The sequence below is a fragment of the Mustela erminea genome, chromosome 8, assembly GCF_009829155.1.
Source record: "Mustela erminea isolate mMusErm1 chromosome 8, mMusErm1.Pri, whole genome shotgun sequence".
NCBI classification, from domain to species: domain Eukaryota; kingdom Metazoa; phylum Chordata; class Mammalia; order Carnivora; family Mustelidae; genus Mustela; species Mustela erminea.
In genome coordinates, this window is record NC_045621.1 from 34,816,907 (window position 1) to 34,826,747 (window position 9,841).

General features: G+C 36.3%; 1 non-coding gene across 1 annotated transcript; it reads right to left on the reverse strand.

Moving 5' to 3' along the window:
- Window positions 1-9,106: 9,106 nt before the first annotated feature.
- LOC116597980 lies at window positions 9,107-9,213 on the reverse strand. The gene has a single exon (XR_004288893.1). It is a non-coding gene; the product is annotated as a U6 spliceosomal RNA (small nuclear RNA).
- Between the last annotated feature and the right edge of the window lie 628 nt (window positions 9,214-9,841).

The following is a 9,841-nucleotide window of genomic DNA, read 5'->3' on the forward strand; positions in this document are numbered from 1 at the left end:
ATTAGCCTTACATAACTTAATATATACTCTTCTACTCTGGCAAATGAAATCAATACAATTAACTAATAAAAGTTATTTTTAAAAATATTTCTTCCATAGATTCACAGAAGTTTGCCAGGCATTTTGACACTTGTCCCACAGTACATAATTCTTCACGCTGTTATCCAGTGCTAGGAGGGTATCCTGCATTAAATCTTTTTTTTTTTTTTTAAGATTTTATTTATTTATTTGACAGACAGAGATCACAAGTAAGCAGAGAGGCAGACAGAGAAAGAGGGGAAGCAGGCTCCCTGCTGAACAAAGAGTCCAATGTGGGGCTCGATTCCAGGACCCTGGGATCATGAACTGAGACGAAGGAGAGGCTTTAACCCACTGAGCCACCCAGGCGCTCCCTGCATTAAATCCTTATCTGCACTCAGAGGTCCAATATAATAACATACATCTCTTAGTTAATAACTCTGTTAAGTGGTATGTGGCAAAAGTCAAGGGGTCCTTACTGGGACCTTACTGGGTTTCTTTGCAAATAATGGGGTTTGGGTAACAGATATTACCACTGCCCAGTTCTCACTCCCAACTTTGTGATGAAAAAGCTTTCTGTTTTCACAAAGAATCTAGATGTTAATGAGTTCATCACAAACATCCACAGAATCAAATCTCAGAAACAAATAAAGACAATGTTAAACCAATAGGAGTTAATCAACAAAGGGCCTGAAATAATGTGCCTGAAATCATTTGATGAGCCCAATAAGGAGGGAAAACAATCAGCTAATGAATTCTTTCCCTCTAAAAACAGAAACAAAAAACACTTAAGTCAAGAATCCTTGCTTAAACACAGTGAAATTTTGTCCTAGAAAAGCAGAAACTAATTGTAACTAGAACATCACAACTATGAAAGGTTATGAATATGTATTTTGATAATAAGGGGGTGAACCTGAATCGCAAGTTAATGGATAATTCAGAGCAGAGGACTGGTTTTGAAAGATAGCCTAAAAATGCAGAAGCCCTATTCTTTAGTAAATTTTAATCAACTGTGCATATCTTTTTACTTAAAAGTACTTTTCTCTCAGCTTATTGCTCACAAAAACCAAACCAACCAAGAGCACAATCACATACACACCAAAGAGCCCAGACTTCCAACTGCTATTCAAGTGAGCCCTGCTCTCCACCCCCCCAGAAACCAGTTTTATTGTGGGAATATTGTGATCTTCTCTACAGACATGTAATTTCAAGAGTGCTGTTATTAAATAATTTTTCATAAAAAAAAACACATAAGCCAACCAACAAATAGTTCAGTCACATAAAATATTTTACAAAGAAATTCATACTACACTTCAGTTTGCTGATCCTTTTACTTCCTCATCGAGCTTGAGAAAATTGCTAAAGTATTGTTTCCACAAATGAACGTTTTATGTTGGGACACAACTTCAGCAGCATAGATCCTTTCATTGAAATGATAGTTTTCAGTAGTGGACCTTTCCCAAATGCAAGCATTTGTTTTCATCATTGTGGCTGAAACAAGCATTTTGTTAGTCATTACCAACTAGCCTTGCCATATATATATAGCACGAGAATATATTTTATCATCTTCTCTAATGGGAAAGCAGGGCACCCTCGGCATGTTTGCATAAAGTCAGTGAACCTTTAAGGTGATATAGAAGATTCTATATCATTGTTTTAAATATCAGCTTCCAATTAGGCCAGCTACTTCTCTGTCAACCCTTCTGCAAGGGTTTGCCTATATTTCGTCAGAGAGTTTGAAAATCATCCCACTGGTACCAGCTTGTTCTACTAGCAAGGAGACCTAGCTCAAGAGGAGGAATAACTTCATCTGTGTGTTAGATATGTGGGCTGGGCTAGAATCAGTAACTCAGAAGGCAGATAGCAAAGGAACTAATGAAAAATCCATTTTTGATGAGAAACACAAGCAGTAATCTTATCTAGATTATCCAATTAGAACTTAACATGCACTTAGCATTTAAGTTTCTAAATTCCTGAAGGCATCACAAATTTTGATTATGGTATTATATAATGATATAGTCTGACTAGAGGTATTTCTGCCTTGTACCTAAAATGTGCTTCTGACATGACTGGGCAGACATGATGAGTTAGCAGGGCCAATCTCCAAGAAATCTGTGGAAGATCTAAGACTTGCTGGGAGGCCTCTTACACTTATGTAAGAAGGAACCACCCAGGATGAACTTGAACGAGTGAGGAGATCCTTGGCAGTGAGAGAAGGCTCTATCTCAATATATCATGGTGTCTGGCACTCAAATTTTCCTTCTACCTCAGCTCTACCTAGACATATGCTAGGCAGAAGTATCACATATGAAAGCTAAAGTAGCTGTCCTACAGACCCATACATGCTCTAGCCCCACCTTACCTTCTAATCTTATGATGCTTCCCCCACCCCCAAACCCCACTCCCATTCTTTCAGATCTAACCACATCATATCTTAAATGCACCAAACTCCTTCAGGTCATGGCAACTTTATTCTTAGTGTTGACATCATTGAAACATTTTCCCTCAGGCTTTCCCCAACTCCCTTCCTCATAGCTAAGCCCAAACCCTAGGGATTCTAAGAAACATCTTAATGCTGAGGAAGAACGATTTTCAAGAAGATAGTGAGATCCTGGAGCCAAAGGAAAGCTCCAATAAAACTTGAGTACTTTGTGACTCTGACCTCTTTTGTTCTCCAAAATAGGCAAGGTCTGGCAAACTGGAGTTGTGTTTTTAAAACTGGGTGTTTTTTTGTTTTTGTTTTTTTTTTTTTTTAAAGATTTCTGATGGGAATGCCTGGGTGGCTCAGTCAGTTGAGTGTCAGACTCTTGGTTTCAGCTCAGGTCCTGATCTCATAATTGTGGGATCAAGCCTCATGTCCAGCTCAGTGTGGAGTCTACTTGTGTACTCTCTCTCTCTCTGTCTCTCTCAAATATAAAATAAATAAATAAAATCTTTTTTTAAAAATTTAAAGTAAAAAGGTTTCTGATGTAGGGGACACACACTCTTTCTTTCTCATTTTTCCCTTTCTTTCTCCCTCTCTTGTCATCAGAAAGCTGTGTATTAGACTTAGGACTAAAACACTTCTTACCTAAGTTCTAATTCCCAAGATGGTTCCCTTAATAGATGATGATATAGAACCATTGTCTTATTTGCAGATTTAAGGATGGACATTAGAAATTATGTGGGCCATGCCAGGAAAACTGATGGCCCAGGAGGTCAAGTTACTTGCTCAGAGTTCCATATTTAGCTGCTGGAACTCAGTTTGACATTCAAAGGTTAGTTCATTTGCACTTTTAGCTTTCAGTTTAAAGAAAGAAGAGTGAAGTGTCACACTATGGAATTAAGCTGAGTTGACCTATAATTAAAAATCAAAGTCATGTCACCCAGACCTATCTACTCTGCTTAACATTCATGACTATCACAAGCGTATCTCATAAATTACAATTATTTCTTTGGCCCCAGAAATCAATTTGGTAGATAGATGCACCATTTATATACAGAACCCCATTTTTACATTTATCTTAGGACTAGGTGTGAAGGACAGGGTTGAATATAGCTAAAGGGCATACATCGAGGAAAATAAATTATATATGATATTGCATATCTTAGTTTAATATCAACAATAATCTTTCATTTTTCAAGTATATTGCATATAAAGTGGGCATTATGAACTCCTTGCACTACAAGCAAACAACAGAAGTTTATCATATGGCAAATGATGAATGCTCCCACCTCCAAGTTACCTTGGACCTAGTCAGGATGCATCTGAAAGAAGTATTAAATACCTATCAACACCTTCTGAATCATTGCTATAAAAAGAAGATAATAATGAAGGCCTCAAGTTTGTCTTTCTTCAGGGTTTGATTTACAAGAAAAAAAGATTGGCGAATTTCTGAGAAATTAGGTAACTTTAACAATTTGAAACTCATGCATTCATTTATTTATTTGTTCATACAATAAATACCTGTTTAAAAAAGTCTATAATATATCAGATACACATCTGGGACCTGGAAATAAATCCAGAATAAAGCCCTGTCTTTTTAAGGAGTTCAGATTATTTTGGAGATCTTAGATGAATAAATTTAAAATATTGAGTGTCAATACGGGCTGCGGAGGCTGGAAACAAGTAAAGGGAACTAGTAAAAAGGCGAGTGAGGAGGGAAGAATCAGGCAAGCATGGAAGGAAAGAGCACGGCTCTGAGTATTTCTGCTAATAATCTACATAAGAAGGTGACAAAAGTCAGGGAAGTCCTTTTTCATGAGATATCATTTCTGTAGAGAAGTGAAGGAAATGCACATGAGCCTTGCAGATGTTTACAAGGAGAAAGTTCTAGGCAAAGGGAAGAGCATGAGCAATGACACGAACATAGGAGCACACTTGGCTTTGGCTTGTCCAAAAAATGGCAAGTGATCATTGTGGCTGAAGATTCATAATGAATGTATGTGCATGTGAAGAAAAAGAAATTTTTAAAGAACAAGAAGGAAGATAGATTATTAAGGCTTTATAAGCCATGGTAAAAATGCATAATTATGCATTATATATATCTATTTATATAATATATAATATATATATAATAATATATATATAATATATTATATATATATGATATATATATATATATGGTGTATGAAGGAATTTATTATAGAATTAGACTCATGTGATCATGGAGAACAAGAAGTCCTATCATTTGTCATCTCTGAGTTGGAAAACCTGGAGAGTCTGAGGGTCCAAGCCAGGAGCACACATGTCTGAGGACAGAAGAGGGATGTCCCAGCTCAAACAAAGGCAGCAAATTCACCCTTTCTCTATCCTTTTACTCTGCTCAGGCCCATCACCATCAGATGACACCCGTATGCCTTAGGAAGGATGATTTTTTTACTGTTCAAGTCAAACGCTAATCTCTTCCAGAAACACCCTCACAGACATACTCAGAAATAATTTCCCAGTTCTCTGGACATCCTTTAGCCCAGCCATGTTACACATAGAATTAATTGTCACACTTGCCAGAGTGGTATAATTTCTCAAAAAATACAAATTTAATATATGAGGCTTCACAGAGCAACAGCATCATTACATATCATTTTCTGAAAACACTATAATTTATAACACTATAAAAAACTGGTATTTAATAATTTAATGTTATGGAAATATATTCTTGAATCAAATTCCCTCACTTTAAATCACTGTCTGTTTGACTTTAATCATTTATTTAAAATCTCTGTACCTCAGTTTCCAAATCTATAGTGTAGGGATTATAACAGAATTTAAGAGCAATCTCATGAGCATAAATGTAAATGTATGCATATGCATACCAAACTAAAAGATAGCATTCACATTCAAAATAATGTGTTAGAAAAAATAGGCATATTCAGGAAATGCATGATTAGTTAACATTCTAAAATTGATCCACATGATTTATTATATCATCAGAAAAATGAAGAAAAATCATATGGTCATCTCTATATTTGCAAGAAAAGCAATTAATACCTATTAATTAAAAAATACTTATAAAACCAGGAATAGAAGGACAGAAAAAATAGTTTCTCAATCTGATAAATACAAAACACAACAACAATGTACAGCTAACACTATGGATGAGACAATATAGTCCATTACCTTTACTTTTACTCAAAAGAGTACTGGGGTCCTAGACAGTTAAAAAGGAAATTTAAAAAAATAGAAGTTATCAGAATCAGAAAGACATTTAAGGGTCATTATTTTCATTTGGCATGATTGAGAAAAAGAAAATTCAGTAAATGTAATTAATAATAAAATGGAGAAAATTATAAGGTGAAAGATCTATACAATGCCTACAGAGTAACAAAATTATTAAAAATTCTTAAAAAGTTACTATTTTCTATAATGTCAAAACCATGAAATACTTTAGAATAAATCCAACTAGAAACATGCATATGACTTCTGGACAAAAAATGAAAAAAAAAAAAAAGCTGTATTAAGTGTTAAAGGAGACTTAAAAAAAATAGAAGAATACACCATGTTCATAGATTGGAAGTTTCAGTACTGTCAAAATATAGATTCTCAACAGATTGTTTTCTACATTCAATGCACCCCAACCAAAGCCATAAAAATTTTTGTGGCAATTGGCAAACGAATTGTGAAACATATATATGGAAAGGCAAAAAAGCAAAATAATGAAGAGAAAAATTTTAGAGGACTTGAACTCCCAGATATCATGACTTCCTATTAGGCAAAAAAAAAATTCTATTCTATTCCATTCTGTGTGCAGTTTCTGTTTTATCACCAACATGACACAGCAATGCAATGGAGGAAAGGATGATCTTTCTAATATATGATGCTGAATCAAATGGGAATCAACATGGGAAAAGTATACATTTCAGTGTTTATCTGAAACCACATGTAAAAATCCATTCCGGATAGATTATAGATTTAATTTGAATAATGAATAATTAATCTTCTGTAAAATAAAATAGAAAAATATCTTCATGATTTTTAGATGATATTTAGAAGGCAAAGAAAAGTGATGGTCATATTTCTCACACTCTTAAGCAAGCACAGGACACAGGTACCAGGATGATTTATAGATCTTGTCACTTATCTGCCAGCTCACCTACTTAGCGTGGGCAGCAGTTGATATTCTGCTCCCTCTGTTCCCACCAGACTTCCTCCACTGGCTTCTTACAGGCATGAGCCAAGTACATGAGTATCTCCATAGTAAGTACAGTAGAAACATTCAGATGAAAACTTGTAGAAGAACTGCCTCTACTTACCAAAATGATAAACCAAAACAGATAACATATTCCTGGAGGAATTTCAGAAATAGTTTCTATTAACAAGGTTTTGAAATATATATATATATATATAGTGTGATGATCCTACCACATTTTCCTTCAACTTCCCTACTTGGCCTGAGCAGAAGACAGATGGGACTTAGAAGTTGATAATGTGTTCTTGTAAACTTAATCAGGTGGGGAAATCTAATTGCAGCTGCTGGTCCAGAGGTAGCATCATTACTGGAACAAATCAACACAGTCCTGGCATCTGACAAATGTCTCTCCCTCCCTCTCTCTCATCTCTCTCTCTCTCTCTCTCAGCCGTCCTACCCCCTACCTATTAGTAAAGATTATCAGAAATAATTTGTTTCTTCTGGGAGCATCAGTAATACAAAACCATATTAAATGTCCAGTCCTATGCCATAATATTGTCCATAGGGACTTATACAGCCTCTTCATTCCATAAGGCATCATTACATTTTTTTCTTTTTTTGCCACAAGGCATCACTACATTGATAAGCTATTACATTTATAAGATCATGCTGAATGGGCCAGATGAGCAGGAAGCAGAAGCTACTCCAGACATTTTGGTAGAATACATGCATGAGAGAGGCAAGGGAAAGAAATCCCACAGAAATTTAGATACCTGTTACCTCACTGGAATTTTTAGGGACAGAGTGGTCTGAAGAATATTGAGATACTCTTTTTAAAATAAAAGACTAGGGGGAGCCTGTGGGGCTCAGTGGGTTAAAGCCTCTGCCTTCTGCTCAGGGCATGGTGGTCCCAGGGTCCTAGGATTGTGCCCCACATCGGACTCTCTGCTCAGCAGGGAGCCTGCTTCCTCCTCTCTCTCTCTGCCTGCCTCTCTGCCTACTTGTGATCTCTGTCAAATAAATAAATAAAATCTTTTAAAATAAAATAAAATGAAAGACTGTCGCATCTGCTTCTTTCTATTATTAAAACAAAAAGAACCAAAAATGCTTAGTGTGCCGCTTTAGAATTTGCAGAACTATAAACCTAATTTGGGCATGCTACTCTGACCAGTTTATTGAGTAGCTTCATAATCCACTAGATCTGAGTAAGGCCTAGGGAAAAAAAAAAAGTCTTCAGTTTCCCTGCCACTTGAATATGACCTTGCCTGGTCTGATGATGCTTGACACATCTATGACAGATTGGGATACTTTACAGAGACTTTGGCAAGACCCTATAATTAGATCACATAGTAAACATTTAAAATTTTGGGTCAAAACCATGTCATCCTCTGTACACTACTATTATCATTTTGAGAAACAGCTTCAGGCTTACTGCTGGGGTCAAACAACAAATGAATGCTTGATCATAGACCACCAGATTATCATAAGACCTAAGCAGCTCATTATGAAGTAGGTGTCATCTGACCCTCAAGCCATAAAGTTGGGCAGCACAACAATACTTCATTGTCACATGGTAGTGGTATGTACAAGATTGAGCTCAACCGAGCAATTTGTCCATATGCCCACAGGCCATATTCACACTGCATCCACTCCGGCCTCTCAACCTTCCCTCATAACAATATGGAGATTTCCCTATAACCAGCAGGCTAAGAAAACAATGGCCTCTTTTAGAGATGGGGACCTTTATACAGATCTACTTTGGAGTGGCCCTGGAGAATAGTGATAAAGGAAAATCTTCCAGTAGACAACGCTTTGAGCTATGTACCTGGTTGGTTGCTTTGCCTGGAAGGAGAAAGAAATGACCAGTGGTATGAATCTATACTACTTAATGGACAGTGAATAATGATTAGATGAATGAGGGAGAACTTGAAAGGGATATAATTGTAATATTGGTTCTGTTAAGGGACATGCGTGGATTGTGAAGATAATTGTTCTTCATGTGAGCACTTCAAAGAGTAACCTCTAACAAGAGGATTTTTTAAAAAATTATTTTTCTTCTTTTTATTTTCTCTTTTTTACATTTAAATTCAATTAGCCAAGGTTTAGTACATCATTCGTTTTTGATATAATGTTCAAATATTCATTAGTTGAATATAATACCCAGTGCTCATCATATTACATACCCTCTTTGATTCCCATTACCCAGTTACCCCATCACCCCCCCACATCCCTTTCTGCAGCCCTCACTTTATTTCCTGGAGTCAAGTCTCATACGGTTTGTCTCACTCTCGGATTTCTTCCCTTTCAGTTTTCCCTCCCTTCCCCTGTTGTTCTGCTCTATTCCTTATGTTCCAAATAGGAGTGAAACCATATGATAATTTTGTTTCTCTGATTGACTCATTTCACTTCCATCAGTTCCATCCATGTCAATATAAATGGTAGATATTAAAAATATGATATTAAAATATATATAGATATTAAATACCTTATTCAGCATCATGAACTCCTGTGTCATCCTTGCACAGTGGTCATGGTAATCTTTTCTGTATCTTTCCAATGTTAGTATTTGTGCTGCTGAAGGGAGCACAAATAGGAGGATTTTAATGATCATTTGGAAAATATGACCCATTCTATGGAGATAAGTCAGTCAGATCGTCCACAGACACTGCTGTCCTTGTCCAATAAATCCACCAAAAAATGGCTATGATTTTAGGGATAAACTTTACACATGGGCTCAAATACATAAAGTACTACCACCAGTGCAGTTTTGGGTAAAACATTGCTGAATGCCCAAACTCTCAGTAGTAGAACCAATGCTGAATCCTGTATTGTACCATTTCCCCCAATTCCCTGGGGGATATCACTCAGCAAACTGGTACAAGTTGATTGCATTGGACCATTTTCCATTGGAAGGAGCAGTACTATTCTCACTAGAATAGACACTTACTCTGATAATGAATTGTCCTTTGCCCTTAAGACTTTTGCCAAAAACCTTTATTCAAAGATTTATAGAAAACCTTACTCAGCATCATGATATTCCACACAGCTTTGTTCTGATCAGGGACATAGTCTCTTACCATCTCTCTCATCATCCTGAAGCAGTTTTACTAATAGCATGGTGGAATGGTTTTTTAAAGACTCAATTAGGGCTTCAACTGGTGAGAACATCTGAAATAGGGTCCTCCAGAATGCAGTGTATATTGTAGATCAACAAC